This window comes from Prionailurus viverrinus, chromosome X (genome assembly GCF_022837055.1).
Source record: "Prionailurus viverrinus isolate Anna chromosome X, UM_Priviv_1.0, whole genome shotgun sequence".
Taxonomy (NCBI): Eukaryota; Metazoa; Chordata; class Mammalia; order Carnivora; family Felidae; genus Prionailurus; species Prionailurus viverrinus.
In genome coordinates this window covers 112,677,707-112,694,357 of record NC_062579.1, presented here as the reverse complement: position 1 = coordinate 112,694,357, position 16,651 = coordinate 112,677,707, and the positions used below count along the sequence as shown (strand labels likewise).

General features: G+C 42.8%; 1 long non-coding RNA gene across 4 annotated transcripts in view; it reads right to left on the bottom strand.

Annotated features, from left to right (window-relative positions):
• LOC125157700 (uncharacterized) overlaps positions 1–14,497 on the bottom strand; it is a 31,870-nt gene extending 17,373 nt beyond the window's left edge. The window contains exons 1-3 of one of the 4 annotated variants that reach the window (XR_007149040.1): positions 14,341–14,497; positions 12,837–13,019; positions 7,997–8,986 (exon numbers count right to left, since the gene is read on the bottom strand). This is a non-coding gene — a long non-coding RNA (uncharacterized LOC125157700). Of the gene's footprint in view, positions 1–7,996; positions 8,987–12,836; positions 13,020–14,340 lie in introns of those variants that run through there. The other 3 variants (XR_007149038.1, XR_007149039.1, XR_007149041.1) reach the window with 3 other exon arrangements.
• Between the last annotated feature and the right edge of the window lie 2,154 nt (positions 14,498–16,651).

Below are 16,651 nucleotides of genomic sequence, written 5' to 3'. Positions count from 1 at the left end.
TGTATAGTGATATGTTATATATTATACATATATGTACATATATATTGTATATGTTGCACATAGAATGGAATATCATTCAGCTATCAGAAAGAAAGAAATTCTGTCATTTGCAACGATGTGGGTGGACCTTGAGGACATTACTCTGAGTAAAATAAGTCAGGCAGAGAAAGACAAATACTGTATGATATCGCTTATATGTGGAATCCAAAAATTCAAAACTGATAGAGACAGAGAGCGGAGTGATGGTTGCCAGGGGTTAGGGGCGGGGGAAATGGGGAGATGTTGGTCAAAGGGTGCAAACTTCAGGTATATAAGATTAACAAGTTCTGGAAATCCAATGTATGGTATGGTGACTGTAGATAACAGTGCTGCATTATATACCTGAAAGCCGCTAAGAGATGAGATCTCACAACATGAGTGAATTTCGAGAGCCTTATACCAAAGACAGAGAAAGACAGATGCTATAATGATCTCTCTTATATGTAGAATCTAAACAAACAGATAAATCAAGCTCATAGATATAGAGAACATATTGGTGCTGACAACGACAAGGGGTGGGAGATGAGAAATAGTTGAAGGGGATCAAAAGGTAGAGAGTTATTAATAAATAAATAGTTCTTATCACAGAGAAGAAATGGTAACTGTAACATGATGTCGGGGCCAGCTAAGACTATACTGGTAATCATTTTGCAATATATACATGCATCAAATCAACACTCTGTATACCTTAAAGTTACACAATGCTATATATCAATTATATGTCAATAAAACTGGAAAAATTATTTATTTCTGTTGTATTTTTTATTTAAAAAAACTTTTAAATGTTTACTTATTTTTGAGAGAGAGAGAGGGAGACACAGAACCTGAAGCAGGCTCCAGGCTCCGAGCTGTCAGCACAGAGCCCCATGCAGGGCTCGAACACACAAACCGCAAGATCATGACCTGAGCCGAAGTCGGACGCTTCACCGACTGAGCCACCCAGGCGCCCCTGGAAAAACATTTTTAAAAAATGACCAAAAGATGTAGGAAAAGATGTTCAACATCACATGCAAATCACAACCACAGTGAAATATTCCACCTCACACATACAAGAATGGCCATTTTCGAGATAGATAGAGATATGAGTATAGTTATACAAATATATAAATACATATCTTAAACAGTAAATAACAAGTGTTGGCAAGGATGTGGAAAAATTGGAACCCTTGTACATAGCTGGTGGGAGTGAGAATTGGTGCAGCCACTATGGAAAACAGGAAAACAATATAGAGGCCCCCCCCCCAAATTAAAAATGGAACTATCATATGATTTGGCAATCCAATTCTGGGTATTTTTCCAAAATAATTGAAATCAGGATCGCAAAAAGACATTTGCATTCCCATGTTCATTGTAGCATTATTTACAATAGACAAGAGGTAGAAACAATCTAAATGTCCAACGATGGGTGAATGGATACAGAAAGTGTGGCATATGCATACACTGGAATATTATTCAGCTTTTAAAAAGCAGGAAATCTGGTCATATGCTACAATGTGGATGAAATTTGAGGACATTATGCTAAGTGAAATAAGCCAGCCACAGAAGGACAAGTGGAATCATGCAGTAATTGAAGTAGTCCAACTCAGAGAAGCAGAAAGTAAGAATGATGGTCGCTAGGGATTGGGGGTAATGCAAAATGGGAAGTTTCTGTTCAATAAGTACAGAGTTTCGCCATACAAGGTGAGAAGGTTCTAGAAGTCTGTTGTACAAAAGTGTGTATATAGTAAACAAGACTGTCTAGAAATTTAAAATTTGTTAAGAGGTTAGATTTCAGGTTACGTGTTTTTTACGAAAATAAAAGCATAGATTTCATCTTGTTTTATATATATATAGATTTATGCCAGTTACCACAAGAAGCTAAGAGTCCTGAGTCATTCGTCCTGTCTCTCCTGGACTCTAAAAGGCATAGTGCTTCTTCTTTACTATTTCTCCCACCTCTCCTCAACTCCCGAAACTCATTCGCTGGATCTTCTGGAAATTATCACCACCAACATAAACCCCACTGTGTGCAAAAGATCTCATCTTTTCACAGCATAGACCCCATCGTCCCCCCTTGTTAGAGGTGTTTACAGACACTTGACTCCCTGTCACTCTCTCCAACTCAACTCATGCCCTAATTCTGGGGAATTTCAGTATAAATACAGATGGTCCTACCAGTCCTCTGTTTTCTCATTTCCTTTTCCTTTCCTCCAGTGAACTTGCTTTTCTCTTCCTCATAGTCACACCTATGGCCACATCCTAGGCTTATCATTTGCAATAACCACACTCCTTCATAATCCCATTCCTTGACCGTGCACGACCTTCTAACTGTCCAACTTGCTCTCTTTGGTACCACATCTAAAATATTCTTTGACCCCCCTCTAGTGTCTCTAATACACTGAACCTACACTCTTTGGATTTCTGCCACCCACTTACATCCTCAGATGCCTCCTTATCCAGATTATATTATATAGTCAACGATCAGAATCATTAATTGTTGGGGTGCCTGGGTGGCTTGGTCGGTTAACGTCCGACTTCGGCTCAGGTCATGATCTCGCGGTCCGTGAGTTCGAGCCCCGCGTCGGGCTCTGTGCTGACAGCTCAGAGCCTGGAGCCTGTTTCAGATTCTGTGTCTCCCTCTCTCTCTGCTCCTCCCTTGTTCATGCTCTGTCTCTCTCTGTCTCAAAAATAAATAAACGTTAAAAAAATTAAAAAAAAAAAGAATCATTAATTGCACGCATACCTCCTCTTAGCTGCACTGTTGTGCTTATTTGGGTTAATCACAACCATGCTATGTTCATATTTCAAAAGTTTGGCCAAGAGCTCAGTAGCGCATGAACTCAAGCATTGTGGATGTGTTAGAGGGGGCACCCTTGAGTTATGGGAATGGAATTGACAAGATCTATTGACAATGGGTGATTAAAAAGGGCAAGGAGCTAAGGATGGCTTTTATATATCTCTCCCGGGAGATGGAGTGTAGCTAGTGGAGACATTAACTGGTTTACGTTAATACGAGGGAGGACATGTGCACAGAAGAAAATTAATTCGCTTCCAGTCTTACTGGAGTTTTAGTTGCCACTGCATCACCCAAGTGGGGATGTCCAGCTAGTAGCTGAAAAATATGGTCTCAGAGCTCAGCAGACAACTCAGAGCAGGGGTTATTCAAGGATAGTAAGACACTAAATCCATACGAGAGAAAGAAATCATTCAAGGGAAACCACGTAAAACAAAACATAAGAAACTGCATCAAGAACTTTTCACTATTTATTAGTGTACCTCACACTGTGTAATCAACACACTAGGATCTAACTCTCCCCCAAAGAAGGACATCATAGAAAAATAGAGATACATTTAACTCTATAATAACAAGCTATACAATTCCTCTAAAATTCTCACTTTTTGCATTGTCCCAAAGGGATGCATTATTAGAAAAAAACGTTTTCTGATGACAACCTGACCTGTTATAAGAAAATGAATAGCTCTATTTTATTCTCATATATTTTGGTCCTAGGGGCTTTTTACTTATGATTTAAGATCCACTACAGTCAACTATTTACGTTAGGATCTCTGTAAACAAAGCCCCTACCCAAATACTGCGTCATAATGCCTGAACTATTCTGATCTTCATACAAACTCCAGCATCTGAACAGGTTATGTCTGTCCTAAGTACTGGAAGAAAGGGAGATTGATCAGAAATCAGCAAATGCTCATTAAATCCTAAAAGATTAAACATGCAGGCTGGGGCTCAGTGACTGTGCTTGGTCATTTTCCCGTTTGCTTTCAGAAACATTCTTCACTCAAATATAGCATCATCATTCCTGTAACAGGAACAATGCTATTTCCTGAAGTTATCCTGAAAGTCAAAGGCAAAATTGGGTTATAAACTTGGCCCAGCTTTTTATTAGTCATGTGATGTTCACAAGTCACTTGACCTCTCTAGGACTCAGTTTCCTTATATAAAATATTTTTAAAATACCTAATATAATTATCAAGAGGATAATTATAAATAATATAAAAGACTGTTGAGTAACATATAAGATATTAACTCTCTCCAATGTACTTCGACTAAAACAGGAGTTTTTCTTTATTGTGCTTACTGATGTAAGTGTCCAGTAGAATATAAGGCACAAAAGAGGTATTCAACAAATATTTCTTGGATGCATCGATTAATTTGACTTTATTTTATCCAACTTTAAAATCCTTCAAATTGCACACTAAATAAAAAGTAAAAAATAAGATATATGGAAAAACATTTACATCAATAAAGATGTGCAAAAATACTTCATGGAGGCCATGGGATCACAATAAAGCTAGTTGTTTTAAATGGGAAACATCAAATTAGAACAAGCAGAAAATCTTGAAATACAAATGAGGAGAAACTCCATGCCATAAATTCTAATCATCTCGATTTTAAAATGAGCTTATATAGTAAGAAACAAAAATAAAAACACAACACAGTAAAACCTTGGTTTGCGAGCATAATTTGTTCCGCAAACATGCTCGTAATCCAAACCACTGGTAGTTTCAAAGCGAATTTCCCATAAGAAATAATGGAACCTCACATGTTTCATTCCACAACCCAAAAATATTCATATAAAATGATTACAAGACTGTAATAGAATACAAAATGATAAAGAAAATGCAAAACGTAAATAAAGCCAAATTAACCTGCATTTAACCTGCAAAAACCTTCGTGGCTGGTGCGAGAGAGACAAGAGAGAGGAGGGTGATTGTGTAGGACAACTTTCACTGTCACGAATGGAATCACTTATCTATTGGCTCGATGGAACCTTTTTCTGCATGGGGGCCATTGTAATACACTCGCACGGATGTTGACTATGGTATGGTATTAATAAACTCTGGTCACATGCTGTATTGAATGTAACTGGCAATAAGGCAGCAGAGGAAAGGGTCTCTATCTGCAGGCAGCCTGGCCTAGAAGGAAGCAGAGCATTCCTAAACTCACTCTTGTATGGAAAAGCAAAGGACTGTCCATTGGTGATTTGAAGTGACAAAAAATACACCAGTACCAGGTGTGGGCGCTTTCCAACGTTCTGAAAAATCACTGATTTCTGCCAAACACCAGGCCTGAGACTGAGCATCCAAGCATGCGGGGGTGATCACTCACGATCCCGCAGAGAGAGAGAGAGAGAGAGAGAGAGAGAGAGAGGAACCATTGGCTCAGTTGTGATCATGTGATGGTCGGCATCATGTACTACTTGTAATGCAAGACATCGCTCATTTATCAAGTTAAAATTTATTAGAAATGTTTGCTCATCTTGCAGAACACTCGCAAAACAAGTTACTCGCAAGCCGAGGTTTTACTGTAATCTTTTACCAGGAGGTAGGATTTTTTTAACGACTCTTTTTAATGCATTCGTGTGTCTTTTCCAAATTCCATACTTTCTTCAACTGCTTTCCTAAGCTAAGAAACTGGCTTTGCCATTGTCAAGTATTTCTTACCTCTCAAGCATGCCACCTGTGGTTGCTGTGCAGCAGACGGTTTTTCATTTGGGAGGCTTGGATAGTGGGGAATTTTTTCACTAATAAATGTTGCAAAAGGCCTACTTTTTAAAATTTATCTGTGTATCAGACTGGAGATGATCAACATCACTTTACAAAGATCTTTTACTTTTCATAAATTCGTTTTCCTCTTGCTTTTGGTTAATGTTAACTGCATGTCCTTTTTAATAGGTTTATCTATTTCAGTTGTTCACATATGTTTCCCTGAGTTCATTTTAGTTTTTCCTCTTCCACTGAAATATCCACACTCTCTCAGTGTACTTTGTTAATAGACAACATATCGCTGGGTCTTTTTTTATCCACTGTGTCAGTATGTCTCTTTTAATTGGTGTATTTAGACCATCTATATTTCAAGTGATTATTCTTATATTTTATTAATACCTACTATGTTTGTAACTGTTTCCTAGGAGTTGCAGTATTTTTGTGTCTCGTCCCCCCTTCCCATCTTGTTCTGCCTTCTCGGGTTTTACCTGAACATTTTAATGAGTCCACTTCCTCTCCTCTCTCACCATATCGATTCTACTTTTCAAAAATTGTTTTAGTGTTTGCCCAGGGGGTTACAATATAAATTTACAACTGACCCAAGTCAGCTTGCAGATAACATTCTATCACTTCGTGGATAGCAAAGGTCACATAACAGAATGTTCTCAATTCCTCCCTCCTGTCCCTTCTAACATTGCTGCCTTTCATTTCAGTTTATCCGTACGCTTTAATTGTCTAATATGTTGTCAGTATTATTACTTTGAACAGTTGTAATAGATCAATTAAACATAAGAGACTCTTAAACATAGAGAACAAACTTAGGGGTGCTGGAGGGGTTGTGGGTGGGGGGACGGACTAAATGGGTAAGGGGCATTAAGGAAGACACTTGTTGGGATGAGCACTGGGTGTTATACGCAGGAGATGACTCGCTGGAACCTACTCCTGAAATCATTGCTGCACTATATGCTGACTAACTTGGATGTCAATTTAAAAAAAGAGAGTAAGTAAAATAGTTTTTTTTTACCTTCATCTATTCTTAAGCTGCCTTAAAATACTTTTAGAAAAGTCTATTTTCTTAGTTTGAGTTTCTTAGTTGAGTTGCACAGTTATAGCAGAGCCCTGGATCCGATTATCTGTGTTTCTCTTGATTCCATACTCTTTCTGGTGCTGACTTCATCCTCAGGATAGCTTTCTTCATATTCATAAGATAGTTGTGCCTTGCAAGTGGGGCTGTAGGATTTTTTGTTAGTTGCCAGGATAGAACTTGTTCTACTTCCCATAATATTAAACGTGTCTTAAGTTCACTTCTGATTACTCCTAAACTCAATCACTCTGTTCAGGGATTATTTCCATCACCTATCCAGTTAAGCTCGGGCTAGTGCCTCTCTCTGTGTGTCGGGTGTAGTTATCGCACTGTCTTAGTTTAGTATTCCTCCATGGGACTGCTATTACCAGCCACCTCTGAACGAATCACTGATTGGCCTAGGCCTGAATTAGGGGCCAGCTCCTGATTGAATCACCAAGGGCAGAAGATGGAATTATCCTCTGGAGTGTAGACCAATCGGAGTCTACCCCTAGACCTGAAAGTGGGGTTGATCCATTCCAAACCACGTTAAGTGCTATACAATTGGGGATGGGTGAAATGAATGTCACAGAAGCAACTATAACGTTTACTGCCTAGACCAAATGCCGAAAGCTTTTTATAAGTGAAAAGTTATAAATAAGGAAAAGACAAATACGAAATGAGAGAGAACAAAAGATGTAATCAAGAAATTCACAAAAGAAGAAATACTAGTGATCAACATCAATAAAATATGAAAAGATATTTCATCTTACTAGTAATCAAATTATATATATATATATATATATATATATATTTAAGTGAGATTACTTTTTCGCGTATCATGTTTGCAAACTACTGTTCCTGCGTAGGGTTGGCAAGGATGTGAGAAAAATGGCGTTCTCATCTATTTTCAGTCAGACTATGAATTGGCAATAAAAAAGTCTTCTGAAGGGCAGTTGCCAATTGATATAAAAAGCCTTGAAAAGAACGTACATTTTTACTCAGCATTTTAATTTTTCGGCATTTAATCTAAAAACATTACCAAAGAGTTTGCAAGCATCTGTGCACGTGTTTCTCCACAGCAACATTGTTTATGAGAGCAAAGATTGTAAAGACACATGAAAATCCACAAAAAGCACATTATTAGGCTTTTTTACGTTCTAGACGTTGCCCGATGTTAGGGACGCTGCGATGAACGGGACACGCACGGTCCCTGCCTTCATGAGACTTGGACCCAGGATGGGATGATGTGGGAATTCTGAACACCGTAGCGATCGTTGCAAACGATGACCGATAGGTGTGTGTTGACATGGAAATATTTTCCCGAAATACCGTGCTGAAAGGAAGACTGCAATACAGCTTGCAGACTTTGATTCAACTTCTACAAATTAAAAAAAATGTATACTGACTTATGTACATACGCCCATCTAACGGTATATATTATATACATTATAAACATTCGAGGTAGAACAGTGAGCACCAAAACATTAGCAGTACATATTTCTGTGAGACGGCTCGTGTGCCGTGAACCGAGTGGTCACGTAAACGGAAAGATGAATTTCCCGTTACTTTCCTCCTTTTCCTGCCTGCTGTCTCTCACCAGCGGCTCATCCCTTTCTACTCTCCTCCTCGCTCACCTGGTCCCCTCGGCAGGAGCCCCGTCGCTTTTTCAGAAGGGCACACACAATGCCAATTGAGGGCTTTTGTCCGGGCCGTTTCTTCTGCCCCCAGAAGAGCTGCAGAGTCGTTCCCTCGCCCTTTGAAGTCTTTGCCTAAATGCCCTGGATTAGTAAGGCCTTCCCTTACTGCCCTCGTCGGGCCGGGGGGAGGATTCCCCGTTTCTCATCACCCGTAACTGGCTCTCTATGCAGTAGCATTTAACTTTTTACTTGTTTATGGTTCCCTTCCCTCTTCCTTGACTGGAACACAAGCCCCGTGAGGGCGGGGGTCTACGCCTTTTCGTTTTTGATGTGTCCTTTGCACCCACAAGGGGGCCTGAAACACAGTAGGGGTTTAATTGTATCTGTTAAATGAGGAATAACCATTAAACCACAGAATCCCTGCTTATTTTTACTGTCAAGTAAAAACCAATCCAGATTTATGCAAGAAGCAGCTTTATTCGAAAAGACCGCCGCAGCAGAGAGAATGCTCTGACCACAGGTCCCGCAAGTGTCTCAGAATTGAACAGAAAACGGTGTTTCTCTTATAGGAAAGGGGAGGCAGGGGCAGCAGGAAGTTGGTGTGCGTGTGCGGGGGCCGGTGGTGGGAGCGAGCGGACGGCATCATGGAAACGGGAAACGTTTCTCTGTCTTTAGCCCATTGTTAGAATGAGCTATTGAATGGGGAATTTCTGCATCTTGGTTCTTGCTTAAGCTTGGGGGTGAGCCAAAGTTCAGGAGCCTGTGAGGAGAAAAGCGTGACTAAAGTTTGGTTAAGCCAGGTCAGAGGGTATTATGTTATGGATAATTGGGAGCACTTGGTCAGTCCCTGGTGTTGCTTAAAATAGGCCAAGACAGGGGGCGCCTGGGTGGCTCGGTCAGGTAAGTGTCCAACTCTTGGTTTTGGCTCAGGTCACGATCTCACAGTTTGGTTCGTGAGCTCAAGCCCCACAACTGACAGTGCAGAGCATGTTTGGGATTCTCTCTCTCCCTGCTCCTCCCCTGTGCTCTCTCTGTCTCTCAAATAAATAAATCTTAAGAAAATAAATTAAAAAATAAAATAAAATAAAATAGGCAAAGACTGTCCTAAACACTACCATGGATAGAGTTAGAGTTGCCATGAGGTCAAAGTTGCTCACAGTAGTTTTCACAGGTGGGCTGGACACACATTCTTGTTGGCTTTGAAGTATTACCTATATTATATGTTGAGCATTTTTTTTAAATTTTTTTTCAACGTTTATTTATTTTTGGGACAGAGAGAGACAGAGCATGAACGGGGGAGGGGCAGAGAGAGAGGGAGACACAGAATCGGAAACAGGCTCCAGGCTCCGAGCCATCAGCCCAGAGCCTGACGCGGGGCTCGAACTCACGGACCGCGAGATCGTGACCTGGCTGAAGTCGGACGCTTAACCGACTGCGCCACCCAGGCGCCCCTATATGTTGAGCATTTTATCAACCAACAGCTGTTGGAAGGTCTTAGAGACAAAGCACTGGTGAGAGGTATGCCTAGGAATATAACAAAAAGAATGGTTACTAAAGGCTGAATGTGGGAGTAAACCCCAAATCTGATACCAGAGGGGAGCCTACCAAGAGGAGTCGAGGACATTGGACCCAAAGTGTCCTTAGATGGTAGAGTGAGAATAGCAGTGGTGATCTGATGGTTTGTGTTTTGAATAGTTTTGGTGATAGCATAGACAATCCGAGATGTTTTGGAGAACATATGCATGGCAGTCCTTCTCACCACCGCTCACTGTATAAGTGCCCCTTTGGGAAGCCATAAGATTTTAAAGGACCACTTGTTGAAACTTAGGTAGCTCTGTGGCGATCACATTTGTGGTTGCGGTAAGGTTTCCCAGAGCAAAGCATGGAAATGATGGCAGTTTGTAAAGAAGTTCAAACTTTGAAAAGTGAGAAGACTTTGGTTTCTTAAATAATCAAGGACATAATAAAATCAACACAAAAGCATAGGGAATGACTCTGATGAGGCACAGTATTCTTGCCTTTCTTGACAGATTACTTACAAGTCAAAGAAAAACTCTTATAATTTCCTATTAAGAGCAGATCTACAATCCAAACACATTTTGTTATTTAACAGAGAGAAAACCCCAATTCCAGTTTTGTATGAGTATATTTGATATCAAATTTCCTTTTTAAAAAATGAAAAATAAGCCTGTTAATCCTTTGTCATCTTTGACCGCAACACACAGAATCCCCCCTTTATCACTATTTACATCCGTTTAAATTTTATCCTACATTTTCTTCTCTTTTATTCTGGAGCAAGCAGTCATTTTTCCTTAGGACAAAACTATTTTTTCCCTTAATAAGAACACATCTTCTATGCTGTGCCTGCAAAGTTGTTCCCATATGCTGCTCTTGCCGCTGATAGAGTTTTACCCACAGATACTGGTTACAACACTCATCCACAGTGACTTTTATTTTAGAGAGAGCCAGGAGGTGGAAAATTGTGAGCTGTCTGTCACACGCCAGTATTCTGTAGCAGATCGCCAGACCTTATGAATATAGGTCTCACAATCTTTATAGCTATAATTATCTCTTGTGGTATAACTTTTCATTGAGGCAAACATGAATATTAATAGAGCCAAACATATATAGCCTTAAAAGTATGCTTACTAATTAACGTTTCAATATTTATCTTATGTAAAAATGATCTAGTTATTTAATAAATATTCATTAATTAATCTAGCATAAGTCTAAGGTTTGAATTTACCAGAAGATTCTGAAAACCGTTTTCAAGCTGACATATTATAAAACATAATTCGTGGCAAAATAAAGTTTGTCAGGATAATGATTTAATTTGGTTCAACACAAATTTACATTTTTAACAATCTTAAATGTTTAATAGATGGAGCATTAGTCTATTCAATCAGTAAACCCGTGTAAGTTTTAGGAAGAATATTCCAAATAGAATAAAAAAGTCTGGTTATATTTTATCTAAACTTGATAACTCAGAAGATAAAAGAGCTAATTTTATTAAACCAATAATACTAAACTAGTCTTGTTTGCCAAGATTCACTGAACTTATGTTCACTTGGATTTTAAAAATATTTGGGTTAGCACTGGGTTTTGTACGGAAGTGCTGAATCACTACATTGTACCCCTGAAACTATAATATTACACTGTATGTTAACTAACTGGAATTTATTTTCTTTTTTTAATGTTTATTTATTTTGGGGAGAGAGAGAGAGAGGGAGAGAGAAAATTCCAAGCAGGCCCCCTGCTGTGAGCACAGAGCCCGACCTGGAGCTCCAACTCAGGAACCACCAGATCATGACCTGAGCTGAAGTTGGACCCTTAACCGACTGAGCCACCCAGGCGCCCCAACTACCTGGAATTTAAATAAAAACTTTAAAAAATATTTGGGTTAGTTTCTATAAGACTATTTTTGAAAATCTTAGATGTTAAATTCCGTTAACTTTTGAGAATTTTAGACATATTTAATTTATAGAAGTGCTTATTTACCTCTAAGCCAATTAAAATAGAGTTCTTTAAGGCATTTTATAATCTAATATGTTAATACTATCTAGGGATAGGAAAAGAACATACATAAATACATAGACAGCCAGACACAGAGAACTAATGGCTGAACTAATTGCTTTAATTTCTAATTTTTAACTCATTGGTTACAAACAGTTGGCTCTTGCCCTCGGACACCTTTACGTTTTTATAAAAATCAGGACTACATTTCTGGTGGATGGGGCAATGGAGGACATCTGCTCATTATGAGAGCTGAAGCGCCCCCAACAATATTAGTGGAGGAGACCCTTAATTTTCTTTGGAGGCTGTGGATTAAATCTTGGGCAAGGGACTGAGGAGATACCAGGTGGCCGTCTGTCTGGGTGTCTAAAGCTCATCTGAGTTGAAAAAGCACTCAGCCTGTTTCTAAGTAGCTTTTTCAGCATTAGGTGTTTGCTCTCGGGGTCCCGAAGCCGCTCAATAACTTCCAACAGGGAGAGGGGGGCCTAGAGTTTAAGTGACTATAAGATGTTGAAGGGCCCAAGTGGGATGGAAAAAGTTTGGCAGAAGTGGATAGAGGGATAGAGGAGGTGGGAGTGTTAAAGGGGGAGAGACGGATCGAAGGATTCAGGGAGATGAAGGGAAGTTTGAAGGTCATGAAAAGGAGGAAGGAGGATGGGGGGGCGGGTGATAGGAAGGGATAGGTCATTGATGAGCCAGCATGGGGAGATCCCATGTTTCCCAAAGAGGCCACCGAAATTCTAAATTCTCTGTAGTAAAATCTTGCTACTTTTGAAGGTATTGAACTGAATTAATGCCATAATGATGGAGCATATAGTCCAGCAGGGAAAGTAGAGTGAGAGTTACCCATGATAGTAGTTCATTAGACCAGAGATAAGCCCTTAAAGAAGCCAGGAAAGAGTCCTGCTTGATTACTCCCCTGTATCGTCCCTGTCGGAAGGGCCAAAGAAATTCCCTCCTCCCATTCCCAAGGAAAAACAAAGGGGTCATCATACAGAAGAATAGGGAAGTTTCCTTCTCAAGAGTCAGGGAACGACTGCCCACTCAAAATGCCAAAGAAAGATTCCTATGCCCAAAGAATCAAAGTAACTCCTTACTCTGCTGTAATAGACATGATGCCCAGAGCACTGGTGTGAGAACTGAATTTACCAAAGGATTCCCGAACTCACGAACAGGAGCCGAGTTCGAAGCAATTGCAAGGTGCCGTTAGATACCTGGGCAGGTACGACAGGGTTCTGTAAGTGAAGTCCAATCTTGAGTTGCCTCACGACACTTTAAATCTGTCAATAAAACAGATCCAGGGGTAGGTAAAGAAAGAATTTATTTAAAAGACTGTTGCAATAGAGAGAATGCTCCGAACGCAAGATCCAAGGCATCTCAAAATCGAACAGAAAAAGGCTTTTTTTTTTTTTTTTAAATAAGGAGCGGTGAGCAGGGCTAGCAGGAACTATGCCAGGGATGGGAAGCTGTGGGGGTGAATGGGCAGCATGATCTGGGGCGGGGGGTGGTTAGTAGGAATGTTTCTCTCGAGGACAGCCAGGAATGAGCTGCATCTCAGTGCCTGCTTAGGCTCGAGCGTGAGCCCAAATGTAGGGGTCTGTGGAGAGGAGGGAAGTTACCAAACCAAGGGGTTACTAAGGAGCAGTTGTGTGAGTACTTGGTCATTACCATTCCGAAAACTCCCTCAATTCCCACCTTGCCTCTCTCTTCAAGTTGCTATTGCCCAGTGTCCTGAAGAATGGTTTAAAATACCATACTTTAGAAAGTCAAAGCGTCAGGGACATCTGGGTGGCTCAGTCGGTTAACCGTCTGACTTCAGGTTAAGCTTCCGACTTGGGCTCAGGTCATGATCTCATAGCTCATGGGTTCGAGCCCCGCGTGGGGGCTGTGTGCTGACAGCTCAGAGCCCGGAGCAGCTTTGGATTCTGTGTCTCCCTCTCTCTCTGCCCCTTCCCTGCTCACGCTCTGTGTGTGTGTGTGTGTGTGTGTGTGTGTGTGTGTGTGTGTGTCTCAAAAATAAACATTTTTTTTAAATTAAAAAAAAAAGTCAAAGCGTCAGAGTAGCCACGTTTCCAATGTAACCATGTCCTCGGCTTCTCAAACTTCTGTTCCCTGGTCAAACTAAATGAGATCCTAGCCTTTGCACGTGTCACAGATATGTTTATCCAGAGCTACTTCTGCCCCCATCTTAGCATAATCATTATTAGTAGATTTAATGAAATAGGTATTTCACAACTGTTTCCCTGAGATCATCTCAACTCCCTACGCAGACCCCGTCACTAAAATTTCCGGTGAAATTCTAACCACCTCCCAGCAAGAAGATGAAATCATGGTGTTCCAGACTTTTCCCTGGGGTTCAGATGACCCCTGGTCCACATCGCAGCCACTATCCCCCCAGGAAATGGCTCCTGGGAAGTCCCTTTGTTTCCAGCTAGATCCCATATTTGTAAAGAACTGGACACACGTCGGGATACGGAGTAAGACATTAAGTGGGTAAAACGGTGTTGCTAACTAGTTAGGAACACCATTTCTAACCATACAGGCAGGGGGGATTTTTTTTCTCTCCCGAGGGAACCAGAGTCGGGAGCCACCCTCGTCTACCTGCTTCGGGACCCTTCGGCATGCCTTCTTCGTCTTCGTAACCACGGTCCTGTCTGAAGTCTTTCCTCGGGGCCCTGACTGAGAATACTGTATTGGACGCGCTAACTTTTATCCGCTCCCAGGCCTTTGGCCTTTGCCTGGTGCTAGAGAACTACATCACCCAGAATGCTCTCCTCCGTAAGCCGCGGCGCCGCTGGCCAATGAAGAGGCCGGAGAGGGTCGTCTGCGTGCATTACGCGCCCTCTCGGGGCGGGACTTCTGGCTCTGTCCTCGCCGTGGTTATCTTACCCGTTCCTGGCTCGGGATCCCCGAGTCACACCGGAGGTGACGGAAGAGAAGACGTCCCCGCGGCACTGAGCCGGGCCTGAGGCTCGGCAGCGTCGCCGCCCGGTGTCACCCCGCCGCCGGGGCGGGCTGGGGCCCGCGGAGCTCGGGTCCCCGCCCGGGTCTCCTGGCCTCACTCCGCCAGCAGGCCCCGATGGCGGCGGCTGCGCTGTCGGACCCGGCGCAGGGGTGCAGTCGCTCCCAGGTGCTCACCCGCCCGACGCCACCTCCCGATCCTAAAGCTCCGAATGAGGGCGCCTGCCTTGGTCACTGAAGGCCGGGCGGCTGTGTCCAACACGGTGGGGTGCTCTGAGTGGGGTCCCCATTTCCGACAGCCAGTGGGAGAACGTGGAGGGGGAGTTGCAGGCAGAAGGACGAGCACGTGCAAAAGCTTGGACGTGCGACTGGGTCGGGAGCACTCGGGATACCTCGAGGGAAGCCGAGCGTCCCTGCGGTGTCCGCGGGCAATGGAACCTGGGGGGCGGAATCACACCTGGGAAGGCACCTGACCGGCGGGACCTTCCTTCCTGGGCTGCCACAAGCCACGGAGAGTGGGGGACGCAAGAGGGACAGGATCTGCGCTAGGATTTTAAGTTTCCCCAAAGTTGCTCGGGGGGTGGGAGAGGGGCGATGAAGGTGGAGGCAGGGAGACCGATGAGACTGCCGCAGTAGAGTCCAGGAGCGTCAGGACGGGGTCCAGACTAGAGTGAAGGCAAAGCACCCTGAGTCCAGATAGAGCTTAGGGACAGAGTCCTCTGCCTGCTGCATCCGGCTGTGAAGGAAGGCAGGGAGTGAAGGACCACCCTAAGTTTTTTGGTTTCTTTTTTCTTTTCTTCTTCTTCTCATTCTTTTCTGAACATCTGAGAGAATGAGGATGAAGAAATTGGGTGGAGGGAGCAGGCTGCAGGGGGGACGGTCAGAAGTTGCATTTTGGACCCGGTGAATCTGAGATGTTCCAGAAGTGGGGGGTGGGGGGGAGAGAGAAAAAGAGATGGATAGATGGACAGGCAAGTCTGCAGTTCCAGGAGGGGTCTACACTGGGGATGTTTAAAGGGGTTTTAGGTCTGGACCAGGACATAACCTGGGGAGAGGATTTAGGAGAGGGAACTTTAAGATGGTTGCTTGAGATGGCCCGAAGTGAGAGACGGAAATGCTGGAGGGTAGGCGCAGGGGGTGGGCACCCCTGAGGCTTCGAGAACCCCACTGGGTGCTGGCTGTTATCTGAGGGAGAGGAAGCCAGGGATAAGGGGTAGGGGGTAAAGAGCCAGGCAGGCATAGAGATCCAGCTGCGGGGAGGTATATATTCACTGCCTTGTGGGCTCAGCAGGACCTTGTGTCTAATCCCGGTGAGCCAGGAAGAGTCAGCTAGGCCAGTGGAACAGCCTAGGCCAGACCAGGGCAAGGGTGCATCAGCCACTCTGCTCTTCAAGCCCCTCCACAGGAGGGTTGGTCCGGCACCGGCATTCTAATGGACGTGTCCCCTAGCAGGTTCTCCTTCAGGGGACCACGCAGCACCCAGGCTGCATTGCCGAAAGAGCTAGCATCCCACTGGCCTGCTTAGACCCCCCGCCCCCTGAATTGATGAGTGAATGAATGAAAGAAATGATGGCTTCTTGAAACATTTCCCTAAATAGAAACACACAACAGAAGCTTAAAACTTCCAGATTTAACTAGTTCACTTCACACAAGTTCTTACTAGTGGTTTGAAAAGTTCCTGTACCTCTAAACATTGGATTAAAGTCAAAAGTCTTAACTGTCACATTCTCTTAAAGGCTTAAAAAGCAGGAAAGCCACCCACACTTTCAAAGGCTCATCACCTCGTGTGCACCAGGGTGTTAATCCTGTGGACAGTACAAGCTGATATTCAGCAAGTGACACGTACTAAAGTGTTTGATGCCAACAACAGATAATAAGACAATAAGACGGATGCCAGTGTTGCGCCCATTTGACAGATGAGGACATCACGGCACAGAGAGGTTGAGTTCTT